The sequence below is a fragment of the Ambystoma mexicanum genome, chromosome 11 (genome assembly GCF_040938575.1).
Source record: "Ambystoma mexicanum isolate Mex_15411 chromosome 11, UKY_AmexF1_1, whole genome shotgun sequence".
NCBI lineage: Eukaryota > Metazoa > Chordata > Amphibia > Caudata > Ambystomatidae > Ambystoma > Ambystoma mexicanum.
In genome coordinates, this window is record NC_090934.1 from 811,405,967 (window position 1) to 811,426,854 (window position 20,888).

The following is a 20,888-nucleotide window of genomic DNA, read 5'->3' on the forward strand; positions in this document are numbered from 1 at the left end:
TTTGTAACCCTTCACGTGGCGGATACCCCATTTTCTTTGTGAGAATTACTTTATTTAATCAAAATCACTAAAATGGCTTATGGTCTAGTAAAACAGAATGAGAATAAAAATCAGCGCTAACACTAGGAATCACAAACAGGGTTGTAAGAATGGTTCTGACAATATTACAGGTTCTTAAGGTAAAGACAGGATGGATTATAGATTGGGATAGGACAAGGTAAGATATGCTATGGTTTACTATGATTCCTATTTATACTTACAGTCCACTTTAATTTTAAGATTTGAACCGTCAAGAGCTCTGGTCATCACTGGATCGAGTCTAACAATGGACAGCAGAGCAGATCTGGTGGGATCGTCTGCTGGGCGGTTCTGGTCACCTGGACTGGCTCCTTGGAATGGACTGGACTGGACTGGATTGGCCCTTCTAATCACTGGACGCTGTAGATCAGTGGGATGACGAGTTTGGAGCAGGCAAGCATTTAGTGGTAGCAAGCCAAACTGGATCAAATTTGCTTCCCTTAGGTTTTGGGATTACTTCCGGATTTGGGCCTGGCTGAAAAAGAGTTCAGCAATGCAGAGGCCTTGGCTTTACAAAGAAATCTGGAATTCAGGAACAAGGCGCCACGCGGTAATCAGGATGAAGTCAGGAATAAGTGTCTTTCTGTGTGTTGTGAGGTTCCCTATTTATCATGCCAAATGACACCACTCAAGTGTATGGTAGGGGCAGACTTACTACCCACACCCACAATGCTATGATTGGTCAAGAGCACAGTTCCCTCCTTGTTCTTTGCTGGTTGGATGACAGAAAGGGCTGTCATGTTTTATGATGTGACCTGGAAACTTCCCATAGTTATTGGGACTAAAATCTAACTTTCCCACAAATATATATTTATGTAGTTATGCCCTCTAAGAAAATCTGATACACAAATTACATATTTTGTGGTTCACGTTCTAATCCAACTCCCAAGTCGGTGGGACCTGGTGTAGTATTTCTGTTGAATTTTGGCAATTTTCACCATAAAAGGTTTGGCCTAACATTTCCCAATGCTGTACATATATGCGCAATCACCCCTAGAATATGGGTACACAATATTATATTTGCAACATTAATAGTTTCTGCGCAATTGGTCATTCTTCATAGCTTCAGTTCCTTACGAAGTAAGAAATTCTACCAAGTTTTCAAATGAGTAGCAGAAATTCAGATTTAGATGTATGTACTTTTCACTCTTTTTCTTATTCTTGCTGGCAAGTTAAATGTCTTGAAGTTCAGTGGCAAAATAAGCATTTTAACACCAAAAATCAGATGTCAGTTTTTTTTCTTTCTTCTCAAGTGTGAGCAAATGGCAAACCCTTTGAAGTTGAATACGGGGCCACTTCTTGGAGAGTAGAGCTTCCTGCCCCTCCCCTGGAAGGGTGAGTGTCCAAGCCTGCCATTGTCTTCGCCTGGGGCCCAGATGAATGTCTAATGAGGTCCTTTGTGATGAGTATGCAAAGCCTGCAACCAGCAGTTAGCCCTTCGTGCCAGCAGTGGAGGTGTCAACCCTTCCCAGGCTAAGAACTGTTTTTTTTTAATATATAGTTGATTGATTCAAACTAGGCTTAGCTTTAAGTTTCACCTAAATCTTTCATTTAAACATATAAAATGAACGCAGTTTGTAGGTGGATTTTTTTAACATTAGCAATCTTTTGACATTCTTAAAGAATTAAGGGGGTAATTCATAGAATTCAGCGCACAAGTGGAGCACGCGTCTGGCGCACAGTGTGCGCGTGTGAATCCCTGCGCCAGCCGCGTGCGCGAAAATCCATTTCTGCGCACATCGTATTCATGGATTCCAGCCACCAAAACCAGCCGTGGCGCACAGTGGCGCAGCGACCCTGCAGCAGCACCAGTTACGCCCCCAAGAACGCCTCTCGTGCAGGGAAAAGCCATCAAAATCCCCAATCCAGCGCAAAGGGCTGCGCTAACCCTGTACCAGCACGGCAAGCGGGCTACGTGTATCACTGGGGTGCGCGGGAAGTACCTCACGCGATTGGCCCCGTGCGAGCAGGGTACACGTATTTCAGGGGTGCGCGGGAAGTTCCACACGCGATTTCCGCAGGGTACGTGTATTTCAGGGGTGCGCGGGAAGTTCCACACACGATTTCAGCAGGGTATGTGTATTTCAGGGGTGCGCGGGAAGTTCCACACGCGATTGGCCCTGTGCGAGCAGGGTACGCATATTTTAGGGGTGCGCGGGAAGTTCCACACGCGATTTCCGCAGGGTACATGTATTTCAGCGGTGCGCGGGAAGTTCCACACGCGATTTCAGCAGGGTACGTGTTATTCAGGGGTGCGCGGGAAGTTCTACACGCGATTTCATCAGGGTACGTGTATTTCAGGGTGCGGGGGAAGTTTCACATGCAACATCAGCAGGGTACGTGTATTCCAGGGGTGCGTGGGAAGTTCCACACGCGATTTCAGCAGGGTAAATGTATTTCAGGGGTGCACGGGAAGTTCCACACGCGATTTCATCAGGGTACGTGTATTTCGGGGTGCGCGGGAAGTTTCACACGCGACATCAGCAGGGTACGTGAATTCCAGGGGTGCGCGGGAAGTTCCACACGCGATTTCTGCAGGGTACATGTATTTCAGGGGTGCACGGGAAGTTCCACATGCGATTTCAGCAGGGTACCTGTATTTCAGGGGTGCGCGGGAAGTTCCACACGAGATTTCATCAGGGTACGTGTATTTCGGGGAGCGGGGGAAGTTTCACACGCGACATCAGCAGGGTACGTGTATTCCAGGGGTGCGCAGGAAGTTCCACATGCGATTTCAGCAGGGTATGTGTATTTCAGGGGTGCGCGGGAAGTTCCACATGCGATTTCATCAGGGTACGTGTATTACAGGGGTGTGCGGGAAGTTCCACACGCGATTTCATCAGGGTACGTGTATTTCAGGGTGTGGGGGAAGTTTCACACGCAACATCAGCAGGGTACGTGTATTCCAGGGGTGCGCGGGAAGTTCCACACGCGATTCCATCAGGGTACGTGTATTACAGGGGTGCGCGGGGAGCACCACACGTGAATTGCACGTGTAGGTCATCCCAGGTGTTCCCTCTACACCCTCCATGGCCCCTGCAGGTGGCTCACACCACAGGGGCCTACCCTGCACATGTCCTGCAGGCCCCCCCGTCCACCATGGCCATGCCCCCCAGCCAACCCACATGTCAACTTGCACTACTGCCCACCAACGCATGTCCCCCTGCATCCCCAGCCACCAGGGGCACTCTCCACCAGGCCCCCACCCATGTCTCCCACCACCCCCACCCCCCAGCACTGTGGGGCACCTGCCAGCAGGCCCCACACATGTCTCCCACCACCCCCACCCCCCAGCACTGTGGGGCACCTGCCAGCAGGCCCCCACCCATGTCTCCCACCACCCCCACCCCCCAGCACTGTGGGGCTCCTGCCAGCAGGCCCCCACCCATGTCGAACTCATGTTCCCCACCACACCCACCCCCCAGCACTGTGGGGCACCTGCCAGCAGGCCCCCACCCATGTCCAACTCATGTTCCCCACCCCCTCCACCCCCCAGCACTGTGGGGCACCTGCCAGCAGGCCCCCACCCATGTCTCCCACCACCCCCATCCCCCAGCACTGTGGGGCACCTGCCAGCAGGCCCCCACCCATGTCCAACTCATGTTCCCCACCACCCCCACCCCCCAGCAGTGCAGGGTCACCCTCCACCAGGCCCCCACCCATGTCTCCCACCACCCCCACCCCCCAGCACTGTGGGGCACCTGCCAGCAGGCCCCCACCCATGTCTCCCACCACCCCCTCCCCCCAGCACTGTGGGCCACCTGCCAGCAGGCCCCCACCCATCTCTCCCACCACCCCCACCCCCCAGCACTGTGGGGCACCTGCCAGCAGGCCCCCACCCATGTCCAACTCATGTTCCCCACCCCCCCACCTCCCAGCACTGTGGGGAACCTGCCAGCAGGCCCCCACCCATGTCTCCCACCACCCCCACCCCCCAGCACTGTGGGGCACCTGCCAGCAGGCCCCCACCCATCTCCAACTCATGTTCCCCACCACCCCCACCCCCCAGCAGTGCAGGGTCACCCTCCACCAGGCCCCCACCCATGGCTCCCACCCCCCACCCCCCAGCACTGTGGGGCACCTGTCAGCAGGCCCCCACCCATGTCCAACTCATGTTCCCCACCACCCCCACCCCCCAGCAGTGCAGGGTCACCCTCCACTAGGCCACCACCCATGTCTCCCATCCCCCAGCACTGTGGGACACCTGCCAGCAGGCCCCCACCCATGTCTCCCGCCCCCCCACCCCCCAGCAGTGCAGGGTCACCCTCCACCAGTCCCCCACCCATGTCTCCCACCACCCCCACCCCCCAGCACTGTGGGGCACCTGCCAGCAGGCCCCCACCCATGTCCAACTCATGTTCCCCACCACCCCCACCCCCCAGCAGTGCAGGGTCACCCTCCACCAGGCCCCCACCCATGTCTCCCACCACCCCCACCCCCCAGCACTGTGGGGCACCTACCAGCAGGCCCCCACCCATGTCTCCCACCCCCTCCTACCACCCAGCACTGTGGGGCAGCTGCCAGCAGGCCCCCACCCATGTCTCCCACCACCCCCACCCCCCAGCACTGTGGGGCACCTGCCAGCAGGCCCCCACCCATGTCCAACTCATGTTCCCCAGCCAACATGTCATCACAATCTAGATCCCTGGTCCCTATGGTCAGCCTCCAAATGCAAAACACCCACCCGAGTATTGCATCCACCCACTCATAATTGGCAATTACATGACAGAACGCCAATTGCAAGTTCCGAAACAAACACATTTCCCTCACATACACCCAATGGGTGTCAGTGAATCTCAAAACCCATATCATGATATGCATGAAATCAATGAGATACTACACATTGAAGTTCGATAAAAAAAATGTATTAAAGGAAACATAAATAGAATCAAAAATAAAGAAACAAAAATGGGAATGTACAAAAATGAAAAGAAGCATGTCTGTGAAAAAAATCAAAACCAAAAATCATAATCCAAGTAATGGTGTCCAAAGTCACTGTCCACAAAACAAAATCCAATGGGAAATAAAATTGAAAGCCATTGCTCCATGGTTAAAATGTGAAAGAAAAATACAATCCAACAGTGAACTCTGTACATACGAACAAGTCCATTATCCCAACAAAAGAAATGAAACCTATCTAACTACACTAACTAATAAAATAAACTATATACAAACATGTGGCCAATGTCCAAAAGGTCCAAAATAAATTGAAAAAAAGGAAACCTAACACTACCTACATAACTATGTACAAGGGCAGCGGGCTAGTTTGACTGCTCACTTTTGGATGTCCCGGGCCAGGGCATCATCGAACTCCTGCTCAATGTCCCGGAGGCGGTCCTCCTTCATGGCCCCGAGGGTCCGCAGGGCCGTCGACGTGTCCACCTCCAAACCCCTGCGGATTGCCTCGAGGCACTCGGCCCGCCTCAGGGCCCTCAGCATGGAGTTCTCCGCCCTGACCATTGTGAGCCGTGCCTCTTCCGCCCGCTGCCGCTCCGCATCTATGGCGTGGCCCAACCACTGCCACACGGAAGACACTCTCTGTCCTGGGTCCTCCTGCCCTCCGGCCGATGCCTGCCTCTCCGATGTTGAAGGCCCCGGGCCTTCATGGCTCCCACCATGTTGCTGCTGCTGCTGTGCCTCTGCCCGTGCACTGCCTCCTGCTGCCTGCACATCCTCCGCCGGCTGGGGTGCAGTCGTTGATGTGGCCACCCCTGCTGGACGTCCGACTCCCGACTGTGGCAGGGATGCCTCCTCCACCAGCCTGGCCGCACCGTCAGAGGCAGCTCCACAGGGCACCCAGATGACTGATGGGTGGGAAGATGGCACGGAGGACGACTGGCGCGTAGGGGGTTCAGTTGAGGAGGGGGTCGTAGCAAGCCCCATCATACGGAGGAATCCGGCCTGGATGACCTGTCCCAGCAGGCTGACGTGGTCAACGAGCCAATCGAGATGACGTGCAGTCTCCTCATGAAAAGACTGCAGGTCACCTCGCATGGCCGGTTGACGCAACGCCACACCAGTCAGAACAGGCTCAACCCGGACCCGGATAGCCACGTCTGCAGGCAGAGGAAAGCCAGTTGTTGTGAGCTCATCCCCTGCCTGAAAACGGGTCTGGACGTAGGCATCCCTGCTGGTGCAAGATGATGCAGGGACAGGATCAGGGACAGGATTGCACAAAGGCACCTCCGCGGCGGCCTGTGCTGCCTCCTGTCCCTGGTCCTGCACTGCACCACTAGCACCAGTGGGATCCCCACCTCCAGACCCCATCTCTGTTGCTTGCACAGCCTCCTCCTCCACCAAACCCCCCACCAACCTGGATGACTCCGCACCATCTTCCCCCGTTGGGCCCTGTGGGGTCCCAGCTGCCCCTTCTGCTGCCGAGGAGTCCAACTCCAACCTCCGCCTCTTGGACCTCCCCCTGGCAGCTGCGGCCTGGGTCGCGGCACCGGACTCCTCACTCCCCGACGAGATGACAACATGGAGGGGAGCCGGGCCTTGCGTCTCCGGCTGGCGGTGGGATCCCCGCCGCTGTGCTCCACAGCACCTTCTCCGCCCTCTTCATCAGTTGACGCTGCAGACAGGGAGAAATAAAACACAGGCATCAGGGCACTGTACAATGGACACATACACACATGACAGTTGTACATGAGTGGCATTGGCAAACCTCAGACATGCCATCACAATCCCCAACACACATGTCATTTCAACTCGCACACATGAGCCATACCACAGCCATATCGCAACTGCCAGCACCATCCATACACATACAACAGCATGAGCAGGCAAAGGTGAGCCAGACATCACATGCAACACAGGAAGTGCACCACACATGTACACACACCACCACACTTGCATGCATGTGAACACCTCTGCCAAGTGTCGCAGTGTTCAGATGGGCATCCATGTCACATCTGCCAATCAGGCTTCCACATACCGCTGTCACATGCATCCATGTTGCATCACTGTTGCACCCTTGTCAAATACACACAGATGCACATGTACACAGTGCTGATACATGCAGCTTAAAACAACATACATGCGTGACATCACGGACATGTCTACTTACATACACATTCATCCAAACATATGTGCCCACACAACTGCATTTGGCATGCAAGCCTACACACACAAGCACCATCCATGTCTCACACATTCCAGCCCTTGCATGTGTTAGCCCCACGTCCCTGTACACCCCCACCCATACTCGACCCCATACAAACAGATGTGCAACCTGCACACTACTGAAAAATCACCACACGCACAGCTCACAATAAGGATGCATGTACACTTACCGCTCGACTCCAGACGGGTCTGCCTCTCAAGGACCTGGACGTGGAGCGCTGGGGATATGCGTTCCAGGACCCTCATCTGTTCTTCCGACAAGTGGCCCCGGCGCCCCTTGGCATCCGCTGCCTTCAAGAGGCGCCGGGCCTTGTTCAGGGTCCTGGACCTGAAGTCCTCCCAGCGCTTCTTGACATGTTGGAAGTCGCGGACTGCCACCCCCTCCACATTGATGGCAGTCACGATGTCAGTCCAGATCCGAGTCCATCCTTCCTTGTCGGCGCGGGAACGTCCGAAGAAGGCATCATACTGCCCCAGGACTTGCTCCACCAGGACACCAACTTCAGTGGCACTGAAGCTGGTGCCCCTCTGCCTCTCTGGCCGGGGGTTGTCAGTGGTCTCAGATGGTGTTTGCCCTGACATGACAACCCCAGAGGCAGGAGTGGGTGGGCAACTGGGTCCTTCGGTTCCAGCAGGGGTGGTCACAGCAACAGCACCCCTGGCTGATGTGCAGGCAGCAAATGGCAGGGCATGTGGGCAGCAGGCAGTCAGGCAGCAGCAGATGGCAGGTGGGAGCGTGCTCGGGGCTCTGGCGGGCAGTAGTTCGGCCTTCTGGGCAGGAGCGTGGTCTTCCGTGTGCGTACGCGTGGCCATCTTCATACGGAGTGATTTGGCACATGAAAATCCGGTACGTCAGTGTGTAATTCGAGGAAAGGCCCTTAGCGCGTAAGCGCGTCTGCACACATACGCAATTTCATTGGACAGAAGGCCCCTGAAGCGCAAGCGCCCCTGTGACGTGACACGTACAGGCGTGCATGGGCATTTCAGCGCACGTGAAAAACTGCACGTCCGCGTGTAATACGAGGAAAGGGCCCATGCGCGTAAGTGACGTGACGCGCACGTGCTTTTCCCTCAGCACGGGTTAAAGGTGAGCGGGCCCAGCAGTTCGCTGTACGTGCCTTTCGTGGAGACCGACGTGTGTTGCTGCTTCCTGTTGTTTCGCGCACCATCACAACTTCACAGCTATCAAAGACATATCTCTTCTTTTGGCGGGGGTACTGGCTACGCATGTTTTTCTACATTGCGCTAGTCAGACGGTGAGTCACAAACGCTCTTTTTCCCACTGCGGGTGCCCCTGTGTATCTCACCCATTTTCGATGTCATAGTAGCCTGCGTGTCCCACGCGTACGCCTTATTCGTGTTTCTGGGTGCCACCGCGTACTGCGGGAGGTTGAATCCACGCACGTAGGCTGGAGGGTTGCGTGCACGGTTTTACTCCAGTTTTGGGGTGCCTGAGCGTTGCGTGACCCGTCACCACATCACCGGGGTCACATACAGCCTTGCAGGTGCAGGGGGGCTGTTAACATCTTGCTTCCCACCCCCTTCACCCCAATTGCCCAGGTCAATTGTGGTGTACACCTCCCATTGGCACCACTCCATCTGTGCCAGCACTACTACATCAGTGCCATGGTTGGGAGGCCACCAAAGGTGAGGGGCGCCTCACTGGGCGTCCTCCTCATGGCGGGCATGGTCGGGGACGTGGCCGTGGTGACCAGGGAGTAGGGGGACTCCAGGGTGTCCAGGGCGGCCACAGAGGGGGAAGAGGCAGGGGTGCGCCACTTGAGCACAATGTTGTGCCATGTGTTTGTGCAGTCATGCCACCACCCCCTGTGGTTCCGGGGGATGCAGCTCCTGCATCTGGCACTGGCACCCGTTTGACCCGGAAGTCCGTTCTATCGACTGCCACGGGCCCAAGGGTAGTGGTAGCTGCAGGTGCAGCTGTGGACACCGCCACCCAGGCTCAGGGTCTGCCAGCGCAGGCTGCGTTGGCACTTGAAGAGCCCTTAGTAGATCTCCAACAGGCCAGGGGGGAAACCATAGGGGCAGGCCGGGCTGCTCAGACCAAGACACGTGTCCCTGGGGCAGTCATGTCATCTGTTGCCCCGAACAGACGGGTGTTGGCAAGTGCAGGGGCAGATGCACCCAACAGCACCCCGGTTGTAAGTCTGCCAACCAGGACCGTTGCGGTCAATGACCCTGCCACAGCTGATGTTGCTGCGCAGGGTCCATTAGTGGGCACCCAGCTGCCACTGACACAAGTCAGGCCTTTGGTCATCCCTCCACCTGCCACTCCCTTTGCTCAATCCACCGAACCCACTGGCCATACTGGTCAGGGCGGCATTAGCCAGCCAGGGTCTGCGCCACAGTCCAAGAGGAGGAAGGTTACACCTGCAGCACAGGCTGGGACCCCACACACAGCCACGACCTCCTGCACGTCGAGGAAGAAGCCTTTCTGTAAGCAGGAACTGGACTTCCTTGTGGACTACGTGCGGGGCCACAGCCGTGACATGCTAGTGGGTGCCAATAGTCAGACTACAGCTGCCCAACGTGACACCCACTGGAAGCATGTTGCGGAACATGTCAGTTCATTCGGCCATGAGATGCGCACGGCGCAAGAGTGCAAAAAGCGTTGGAATGACATCAAGCGCAATACTAAGGCTAAGCGTGCCTCTAATTACAACTTGACTCTGGTGACTGGCGGTGGGCCTGCACCAGAGGAGGAAGAGCTCACTCGGCATGAGGCTCTCGTTGCGGAGTTCATACCACCTGAATTGGTCGAAGGAGTGGGAGAGATGCTGGACTTTGATGCGCAGTCCAGTGAGTGTTAATGCGTGTTTGTTGAGGACGTGTGTGTTTCACTTGTGGGATGTGTTGTGCATGATTGCTGCTACATGTGACATGTACATGGTTCTGATGTGTAAGTAATGCAATGCTTCCGTCATGCACGTCTCCTCTGCCTGCATGCGGGACTCCATGTAGGCATGCTCCCTTGCCCCTCCTCCGCCACTCTGCACCCCAGTTCCACCTTTGCACTGGTCTGCTTCAATCTTGCCAATGTGTACTTTCTTGTTCATGTGTCCTGTGTAGATGCTAACTTCCAGCGTAGAATCTGCCAGACATATGTCGTGTGGTACAGTCTTAGTACTCGATGCAGGGTATCTCACTTGTACTGTGCATGGGTCAGATGTCCCACAGGGACATGAGTGCCCATTCATGCTCCATGTGCATTGCACGCATGCCCCTATGTGTCCTTGACTGGATGATCACTGTAATACAAGTCCTTGGTTTCATACATTGCCTGTCATCTCATCAGCCTTCCCATGTCAACTGTGGCTCAGTCCTGCGTTGCACACATGTTTAGGCTCTGACAATCTGTGTGGCTCACAGGCCTCAGCCTGTTCAATGGCCAATGACTCTGTCCAACTCTTGTTGTGTCTTCTTCACACGTGGGCGGCCTCCAGAGTTTTCATCATGTGTCCTGCCTACTGTCCCAGCATCATTTGCAGTGTTGTCACTTGAATCACATTAAGCTGTTGAAGCCAGTCAACACTGCCTGTCAATGCACAGGTGTATGGTCAGCCTTTTGATACCATGCTAGGCATCCCTGCTTTGGTACTGGGGTGGAGGGGTGCTTGGCTTCTAGATATGGTACACATTGAATGCACAATGCACGTGATGTCTGAATTTGACATTGCACTGCCTTCACATTTCCTGGCACACACCATGGAGTCCTTGTACATGTAGGTAGTGAGTGGCGTACACATTTTCTGCACTGCATAGACCCACTTCCATGGAAACTGCCACCTTTCAATAGGTCTGATCACAGAAGCTATTTAAAGTTGACCCAGCATGCATGCCAGGTTATATGTTGTGTGTCACATGTCTGCGGGATGCATTTGCTGTCGGTGTGTGCTGTGTGCTTCTGACATGTATAGTGACCTTTTTTTTTCTCTATTTTTCAGGTGATGATGCAATGGAGGCGGAGGATGGTGTTGTCATGCCAGACACAGGGTTGGTAACACCACATCAACCCGGCACTAGTGGGGGTCGTGGGGTGGTAGGCCACGAAAACCCCCAAGTGCTGCTGTCCATCTTGTCTCTGGCTGCCTATGAGTCCAGCCTTGATGACAACTCTGACCTCCATGTTGAGTTGGATGAGCATCAAGTCCATGTGTCAGGGGTGAGTGATTCTGATGTGGACACTCCTCTGTCTGCGACCCCTGCACTGAGGGATCAGACAGTCTTGGTTCCTCCGCCCGTGGTGGATCGGGACGCAGGGTCACCCTCCACACCAGTCACTGATGTGCCTGGGACATCACGTCGACGGGGGCATGTAGTCGTGCAGCCGCGGGCGGTGCCAACACAGTGAGGACCCCCGGTCCTTGGGTCCCGCAGGGGTCAAGCCCGGCAACGCAGTCGCCGCCCGCAACCGCAGTATACTGAGTGGGAACAAGACATGACTGCCAATTCCGAAAGGCAGGGGGCAGCAATGGAGAACACCGCTGAGAGCATGGAGCGTGTGGCCAGATCTGTGCTCCCCCCTGCTAGGCAGGTGCTTCTCCAGCAGCAGGCGGCACGGTCCAAGGCCCGCTTGCTCAGGCTGGGCATGGCGGCCTCAGACAGGGCACGCCAGGCTGAAATGTCGTCTCTGCGTCAAGCAATTGCTGCTCACGCAGAGGCGCACATGGATGCCCTGAGGGAGGAGTATGCTTCCCTCAGATCCACTCTGGGTGTCCTTATGATGTCCCAGAGGCAGCAGGCAGAGGTGAGGTTTGCACAGCTTGAGCGTACCATCTCGGCTGAGCTACAGGCTTGCCGGGAGGTGCAGCGGTTGTCCAGCCAGGCCTTGTAGGAGGAACTCCGTGTTACACGTGCTACCTTGCAAGAGGAAGCACGTGTATCACGTGAGGTTCTGCATGCAGACCTACGTCACATCGCCACACAGAACCAGGCTCACCCGTCCGGCAGACTTGCTGCCGATGAGGGGCAAGCTGCGGCTAGGCGTGGCCAGGCTACTGTGCCACGTCCTCCTTTACAGGATGAGCCAGACTCGGACGACCATCTATCTCACACATAGGTCGGGCTGTGCAGGCGTTGAGCCCATGGAGGGTTTTTTTTTGGCTCAGCATCATCGCATGTGGATGTTGAGCAGCACCCTGTACCTCCCCCCTCCTGGGTGCCTCCCCTCCCCCCGGGTCGTATGTGGCCATTTTTGATTTTTCTTTTAGTTTAGTTAGTTAAGTTTCTGTTTGATAGTTAGTTTAATTAGGTAATGTAGGTTTTCCATTGTTAGTGTAATTAGTTAATAGTTGATTTAGTTTAAAATTGGTAGTCTATTGTGCTTTCATGTGACGGTGCGGTGCTTTGCGGCTTTTGAAGGCATCCACTGTCTGTTCCAGCTGGGCCCTTCAGGCTAGTCTTGTGTATGTGTTTGCTGCTTGGGGTCCTTGACTCACATATGCCACTCCTGCCTCCCTTATCCATGGGCTCGCAAGGATGGTTCGGTGTTACAGAATTTTACACAAGGGCTTTGGACTGTCATATCTGTGGCATGTCTGGTGCTGTGTGACTTGTGTTGACACCCCAAGCGGGGATGATTTTGGTGTTATTGTCCACTGTTCAGCTTTTGCTAGATGGGATGTGTCATGATTAATGTGTACATTAATTGCTATGCATTGTGTAGTATGTTTCATATCTGTACTGTACATGTGCTTGTTGCAATTCATGCTGTAGATAGTGTTCCACACTTTGGATGTGAAAGACGGACTGATGGTGTGATTTGTGATGTGACTCTCTGACATGGTCAAGTAATGAGATGCCTGATGAGACACACACAGATGACTTTGAAGCATTAATCATGTGTTTCATGGGGGGGCGTGGCTTACCAGCCATGGAGTAGGACGTGCGGGCTAGAGCTGCTCCCATGATCCAACATTGATCCTTGAGGAAATGCACGTAATACCGGCCAAAATTGTCACCAGAAGGGATGTGCGTGCGTGGGAACATATGCGCTACTAGACCAAAGAAGATTTCAGCTTACTGGGCAATTATCGGCGAGATCGAGGAACCCGAGGAGCCTAGCTGCATGGATACATTGCATCCAAAATGGCGGCGAACAAAGGATGAGCGGCCGTAACTGCAGTACGGATAAAAGCGCACCGCACATTGCTGCCCTGCCACAGAGAAGTCAGGCCGATCCCCTGCTAACGACCTGGAGGGAGAATTACACGCGAAGCCGAGGTTGCTTTCCTCGGCCACCAGCTGACTCGATGCGCGGCTCCTGCTGCCTGCAGAAAACAAAACAAAAGCATTGGGGGCCTCAAATGGAAAGGCGCGAGAAATGATGAACAAGATAGATACAATGTAGCAGCAGAGGATGTGAGGAGCGACACTCAGACCATTGGCTGGCGTGTTATGCGGGGAAGCCGAACGCATGGTGAGGCTCCGCTGCCCAGCTGAACAAATAGAACGGCCGCTGTGACACGGAGCTGGAAGTGGATGCGGCAAGCTCAGAGGAGGACTGGAGGCCCTGCAACCAGCATTGTGTATGCTGACATAACACAGGGAGACCAACGAACGGAAGCTTAAGCAGGAGGCCCGTGAAGGACTGGCACACAACTGGAAGGGAAACACTTCCCTTTGTTCTGGAAACGTGGGGCTCCCCGCAGGCCATAATTGGAACATTGCAAAGAACGAACGAGCGCCGCACTACATCGAGGGGGACTCATGGACCTAGAGCTCTTGGCCCCTGACGGAGCGCTAAATGGGGCATAATTAACAGGTCTGCGCGGAAGGGTGAAAGCGCAGCGATATGCCACATGGACTTTGGGATAGTGGCTCACAGGGGTCTGAGGTGAGGACCCCACCTACGACAAGACCGAGAAGGTGAGCCAGCGAGAATACATGCGAGAGGCCAGGGGGGCATGGTGCACAGAACTGTTATGCTGGTAGGTGCTGCCCAGTGGTACACTGAAGTGGGATGTGACAGTGCGTAAAAGCAGCCGGCACCACGGTATATGGTGGTGCGCGGGGAAGACGGCTGAGGATATAGCCAGCGGTGCACATTGCGCAAGAGCCCACAAGTCAGGGGCCAGCGATATAAGGAGTTGCCCCCCGCGATCAACAAAAGGAGCCAATACGTGGGAGAGCACAAACCACCCCAGGAATAGCCCGGCGAATGTAAGCCGGTACGGAGGCTCTCCTGGTCAACTTTCTGGGCCTTGGGTGTGCGTCGGAACAGAAGTACGGAGCAGACACGTCAGAGACTAAGCGCGCACAGGCAAGATGGCGGGAAGAGGGACCATAACCAAGAGTAAGAATAAACAGTCCACGATGGAAACATTTGCCAAGACGCAGTTGTCTCCAGCGACCACGGCACTCAAGGGAGCGTCAGGACCAATGGAGAGCGCCATAACGATCGAAAACCACCAGATTTTAGCGGCTATCACGGAACTAAAAGATTCATGGGGGCTAGCGATGGCTGACTTGCGCATTTCCCTGGAGGCCAAGATAGATGCAGTGGGCATCGATGTCACCTTGCTGAGGCAAGATGTCAGGGCGTTGGCGGACAGAACGAGCTGCTTGGAAAGTGCTGTGAAAACCAACACGGACACCAGTAGCAGCAATGCAAAGGAGGTCCACGTGCTAAAACAGCAGGTAGCTAACCTGGAGAATCGGGCGGAGGAGGCGGAAGGTAGAGCGAGGAGAAACAACATTCGCGTCGTCAGACTCCCAGAGGGAGAGGAAGGCCGAGACCCCACAGACTACATCGAAAATTTACTCCTGCAAGAAATCAGGGCTGAAAAACTCTCGCAAGGTTTTACTGTAGAGCGGGCGCATAGGGCCCTCATGAGGAGGCCACAACCGAGGGCTCCCCCCCGGCCTATCATAGCGAAAATACTGAACTATAAGGATCGCGAGAAGATTTTGGAATACTTCCGCAAGGGTGGAACCATTGAGAGAGCGTTGTGCACCGTCACAGCGTATCCAGATTACACGATGCTGGTCCAAAGGCAGCGATGCAGCTACGTGGCGATCAAAAGAAGGCTACGTGCGGTGGGGATCAAATATATGCTGCTGTATCCCGCGAAGCTAAAAGTGATACATAAGAGCAAGATGTTTCTTTTCCACACGCCCGAAGAAGCGACGACCTGGCTAGACCTTCAGGGGTGCCCGGAACAGGAGGCGGATCAGGCGCAGGAGTAACACGATAAGTGGCTGGGACATTACATGTGGCGGGACATGATGTGCGTGGGTATCCATTAGAATTATGAGCGATGACTATGGCTGAGGGGTATTAATGGGTACGGGTGGCACCTGAAGCGGATCCCATGGACTTGGGCGAACACAAGGACTTGAATATAGCAAAGAGGATAGACATTTGTGGTAATTGCACAGTTAAGTGTGTTGAATTCTTAGCAAATAGGAGCGGCAGAACACGAGCACCCTACCCCCCCCATACTAGTCTTAGTAGGCTAGCCAGTAGGGCGGCCTTACCCCGCGGAGCACTGAGTACAGGCGGAAGCCAGAAAAGTGCTAGATGCGGGCGAGCCTGAGATCCAGGGATGGAGCTGGGCAACAGTTGGGGAGCGGGGCGGGGGGGTTGGGAGGGAATATGGGGGGTGGGAGTTGTGGGGAGTTGGGTGTGGTTGGGAGGGAGAAGGGGAAGGGAGGAGTGTCAGGGGTGTGTGTAGTTTAGGGGAGTTTGAACTGGGATAAGAGCCTAAACAGACAAAAACGGGTACAAACAGTTGATTGCGTTGCAGAGGTGGGGGCGGAAAACATAACAGGCCATGGGGGACCTTAAAATGATTACGTGGAATGTTAGGGGTCTAAACAGTTATTTGAAGAGGAACAAGGTAATGCTATACTTGCGACGACAAAAAATAGACATTGCGTTATTACAAGAGACCCATCTGACAAGTGAGAGACTGGGAATGATCAAGAAGAAATGGAAAGGAGTGGTGGTGGGCTCAACATACTCGGCTTATGCTAGAGGGGTCCTTATCTGGGTGGCCCCACATGTCCCCTTTCATGTGTTACAGGAAACTGCAGGAGCGGACGGGAGAATGGTAATACTCAGGGGCCTGGTAGAGAACAGAGAGATAAGTGTAATCAATACATATGCTCCCAATCAGAATACAGCGAGGTATTTCAGAACCCTGAGTGCTACCCTGGGTATGTGTATGGGAAGTGCGGTACTATGGGGTGGGGATTTTAACTGCGTACTAGACCCAAGGGTGGACAGATCAGACCAGAAAATGGAAAAACCCGCCCCGGCGGCACGGGTGTTACAAGCACTGCTCAGTGATTTTGACTTGACTGACGTATGGCGAGCGAAGCACCCCCGAGAAAGACAGTACTCTCATTACTCGGCCCCACACCAGTTGTCCACCAGATTAGACTATGTCTTTGCTACGTCAGGCCTAATAACGGAAGTGGTGCGGGCGGAATATAAAGCGAGAGTCCTGTCGGACCACTCGCCCTTGATTGTTACCTGGCAGTACTGCCCTCCAAGAGCGAGGATCCCGACGTGGAGGCTCCGAGCGGAAGCGCTTAAGGAACCTGTGTTCAAGGAAGAGTTAAGGGACGAGATCATAACCTACTTTGAGGAGAACATGGGTAGTGTAGACTCAGCGTGCACATTGTGGGAGGCCTTTAAAGTAGTGTTGAGGGGCGTGGCCATAGCGAAGTCCCACAGTCTGCAAAGCGGTATCCTGGCTGATTTACGGGAGGCTGAGAGGGATTTGGAAAAAACACAAAGAGAGGAGGGCGATAATGGTCCGCATGCGGAGCGAATACTTCAACTTCAACAAACGTGTGGAGAGCACTGGGACAGGTTGTGTAAACTGAATTATCGGAAATACATAGAGAGGCAGCACGCGGGTGGTGACAAAACAGGACGGCTTTTAGCGTGGTTATATAAGAGCGAAACCCCTAGACCCACCATCAGGGCGATAACAAGGGAGGACGGTAGTGTAGTGGACACCCAGGAGGGAGTTAATCAGGAATTTGCCAAATATTACAGAGAACTATATGGGGATGTTGAAGAGGATAATCAAGAGAGGATAAAAGAAACACTCGAAGATATAGGCCTACCAAGGATAAGTGCTGAAGATAGAGAGGAGCTGGATGCACCAATCACTTTAGAAGAATTAGAGGCGGTGGTGAGACAATTGCCTACTAGTAAAACCCCAGGGGCGGACGGGTTTCCGAGCGAGTTTTATAAAGCATACATGGCAGAGGTGCTCCCTCGATGCTGAACATGCTAAATGAAGCGTTTGAGGCGGGACAGCTGCCGGAGTCACTAAGGGAAGCAATTATAATTCCGCTCCCTAAACCAAATAAGCTTGGGCACAGTTGTGGCTCCTACAGACCACTATCAATGCTGAATCAAGACAGCAAGATATTAACAGCCGTTTTGGCGAGCAGACTGCGGAGAGTCATAGATAAACTCATACACCCGGACCAGACGGGCTATGTTCCAAACAGAAACATAACTCATAATCACAGACGACTCCACCGAGTCCTTGAATGGGCGGGGCGGAATGAAGGTGATATGGCAGTAGTGTCCTTGGATGCAGTAAAGGCTTTCGATTCTGTTAGGTGGCCATGGTTAGAGGAATATGGGATGGGGCCCGGATATGTCAGATGGGCAAAGATGTTATACAGTGCGCCGCTCGCTAGAGTGCAGTTATTTCAGAGAGATGGCGGTTAAGCAGAGGTACTAGACAGGGATGCCCATGGTCCTCTATGTTATATATATTGGCATTGGAACCGTTGGCTATATACCTCAGACAGCAGTATGACACCATAGGCATTGAAGTGGGTGGAGAGCGACACTTAATCTCTTTATATGCAGATGATATGTTATTGTATCTGAAGCATCCCGAGGAGAACCTCCAGTATATTTTAGAGGTTATGGATCGGTACGCGGAGCTGTCTGGAATAGCTGTGAACCCTCAGAAGTCCGTAATTTTCCCGTTGGGTAACTATAGGGGACTCCTTGCAGAGCAGTTGCCGGTATTGCAAGCCCCTTGGGCGGTTGACACCTGTCGATACCTTGGGATAGACGTGTATCATACGGTTGAACAAGAACACAAGCACAATACGGAGGTAGCTGTGGGAAAGATAGAGCACAGTATGCAATTTTGGGGAAAGCTGCCGCTAGCTATGATGGGGCGTAGTGCAATGCTTAAGATGGTGGTCCTGCCCAGACTCTTGCATTTTTTTGGGAACATTCCATACCTCATACCTGGGAAGTTTTTTGCCAAACTGAATAGCATATGCAGGGACTTTTTATGGCAGGGAACTAGATGCAGGATGACATTGTGGAAACTGCAAAACTCTTATGAAAAAGGGGGCATACGGCTCCCCAACTATGAGGCCTACTACGTGGCGGGCCAACTGCAGTATGTTGCTAAATGGCTCTCGGATGAAAGTACCCCCGAATCCGGATTGTTTAGAGCAGACTGTGCCCCATTTTATTTAAAGGAAGTGATCTGGTTGTCCGAAACAGATATGCAAGGGCGCCCCAATATGTTGATGCTAGGGTGGAGGATTTGGCGCCGCGCGTGCAGGATGATGGAAACCTCAGCTCCGCGCTCCCTGCTGATACCGCTGGTGGCACTGGCTACTGGAGATGAGCAACTGCGAAAGGGGATCAGAAGCCGCTGGGAGCCAGTGGGTTTGGCAACGATTGGTGATGTTTGGCGGGAGGGATCCATCATAACTTTCGAGGAGTTGGGCGAGGAAACAGGTTTACACGCAGGCCAATATATTACATATCATAGACTGGCGCGCAAAATTAAAAAGACTTGGCCCGAAACTGTCCTCGAAGCAGAGCCGGACGATATAGTAGACACTATATATGACATAACAGACGGAGGGCATGAGATCTCAAGGTTGTATGATATGCTGATGCTTAGGATAGGTAAAGAACCAATGCAACTCCGATTAGATTGGGAAACTGAGGTGGGAGCCCCAATGGAGGATGGGATGTGGGAGCGGGCTTTGTGGTATCATCAGAAGGTGTCGAGAAACGCTAGGTTGAAACAGATACAATTATATATTACGCATAGAGCGTACATGACACCCCTGAGGATATCAAGGTTTAAAAATGCAGGTAGACAGGCATGTCCCAAGTGTGACGAAGAACAGGCTGACATGACACACATGTTTTGGTCCTGCCCTGTGGTTGGGCGCTTCTGGGGCGAGATAGCGGCGAGACTGGCAGATAAAGGAGTGGCACTGGTTGTAGAGTCAGCTTGGGCCTGCTTATTGGGGGGGTTCCCTAGATCGCAGCAACTGAAGCATGTGAACAAATTGAAAGACTTGGCATATGTGCTGGCTAAGAGAAGGATTGCCATGGGGTGGAAGGCCTGTCATAAACCACAGGTGGAGATATGGTGGAAGGAATTGCAGAAGTGGGCGGAAGCAGAGACAATGGTATGGCAGGAGTCCAGTATAAGGGAAGGGGAAGAAGAGGTGGGAACCCCGCTGGCTTGGAAATCACTGATAGCGGATTTGTTTGGAACGATGCCAGACCTGGCGGATGCCAATGGAGAACGGACCCCACCGTGCAGCGTGAACACAAAGTGAACAGACTTGACAGGCTCGTAGTGGGGGGTGGGTTTTGGGGAACGGAGATCAAATTGTATAATGAACACATTCGAAACTGTATTATGCATCTTGTATTATATATTTGGTCTGTATTGTTTTGTTGGTTGAAATATAATAAAAAACGTTTTAATAAAAAAAAAAAAAAAATAAAAACATTTGTTTCATGCCCTTTCTGCAGGGGGATGAGCCTCCAGAGCACCTTTGCCAGCAGACATGGCCCATTGGACGACGGAATTCTGGACATGTTTGTTGGTGCCCACATGCACATGTGTGCACAAGCAGAGGCACAGGGATTGCGGACCCACATCCTAGAACTGCTGACATGTTCCAAGGAACTCCAGGCAAGGTGAGCAGCACAGGGGGGCCACGACACAGCAAAGCTTGCACCAGGCGAGTTGCACATGCAGGCTTAGTCACAGCACTGAGGGTGAGCTTAGACGAATATTGGTGTTGAAGCACACAATGCAGCTCAGATGTGTTGGTGGACTGATGGCTGTTGATTGTAAAGTTGTCTGGGACACATGCAGGGGCAGTGGCACATACCCTCCGGTACACCAAGGTCCATTGAGGCACTTGTATCAACCATGTAGCCTTCCGAGATATGGAAAGGGGCAGCTCACAGGGACATACAGCAAGGGACATACTCGGGTGCAGTGCATGTCTTTTCCATGTACTTTATGATAAATGCACTGCCAACTTTGCTCAGAAGTCATGGCTTGCTATATGGGTCTGTCTGCTTACCCAGGGAACATTGCATGTTGTGTGAATTGTGACACATTGGTGTTCCATTTGCCACGCACCCACCGGCGGCTGATTTACTGCATTGACTGTGTATGACCCGTCACAGGGGTGATGTTATATATGGGTACGAAGCATCTACACCAGATTGTCTGTTTGTAGAGTAGTTTGTTGCTATGGGGCATGTTTGGTGTTGTGTTTTTGTGTAATTGGCACGTACAGGTTGTTGACTGTGGCTCTCTTTGCAGCATTGCAGTGCTCCTGTAACCGGACCTGAGAGTGCGCAGGCAGGAGGCCAGCACTCAAAACCAGAGCTAAGTGTCTTGTTG